The following is a 725-nucleotide window of genomic DNA, read 5'->3' as shown; positions in this document are numbered from 1 at the left end:
TATTAGGCAAGCTCCTTAGAGTTGGACCTGAGGAAATGGCCTTCCTTTAAAAAATATATATATATATTTTTCTCTCTCTTCCTCTCTGAAATCAATAACTTATGTTATATAAATATATAAATTATAGATTTATATATATGAATGATATATATTTATATATAAATTATATATATCACTTATATGTAATTATAAGTGATATATATAATTTATATATAAATATATATCATTCATATATATAAATCTATAATTTATATATTTATATAACATAAGTTATTGATTTCAGAGAGGAAGAGAGAGAAAAATATATATATATATTTTTTAAAGGAAGGCCATTTCCTCAGGTCCAACTCTAAGGAGCTTGCCTAATAGAGGTGGGAGTGACTTAAGAACTAAGAGTTCTCAGTGTGTTTGACAGTTTGCTCCTTTCTTTCTCTGGAAGAGAGAGAAACATCAAGGATGGGAATTATTGATCGCTGCCCCCTGCACACCCCACTGGGGCTCAAGCCCGCAATCCGCATGTGCCCTGACCGGAACCCAACGGTGACCTCCTGATTCCAGGCAAGACGGATCTTTTTTCAATGAAGTATTGATGGTGCATCCGCTTTAGAGAAGGGGCTTCATTCGGGTCTGACTACTAACTGCTTGCTAGAGCATAAACTCTCTGAATAGGAATTTAACTTAGAAACGGGGTCCACGCCTCAAACACAAACGCGCACACCGGTCCG

The sequence above is a fragment of the Myotis brandtii genome, unplaced genomic scaffold (genome assembly GCF_000412655.1).
Source record: "Myotis brandtii unplaced genomic scaffold, ASM41265v1 scaffold714, whole genome shotgun sequence".
Classification (NCBI taxonomy): Eukaryota; Metazoa; Chordata; class Mammalia; order Chiroptera; family Vespertilionidae; genus Myotis; species Myotis brandtii.
This window is presented reverse-complemented; position numbering follows the sequence as displayed.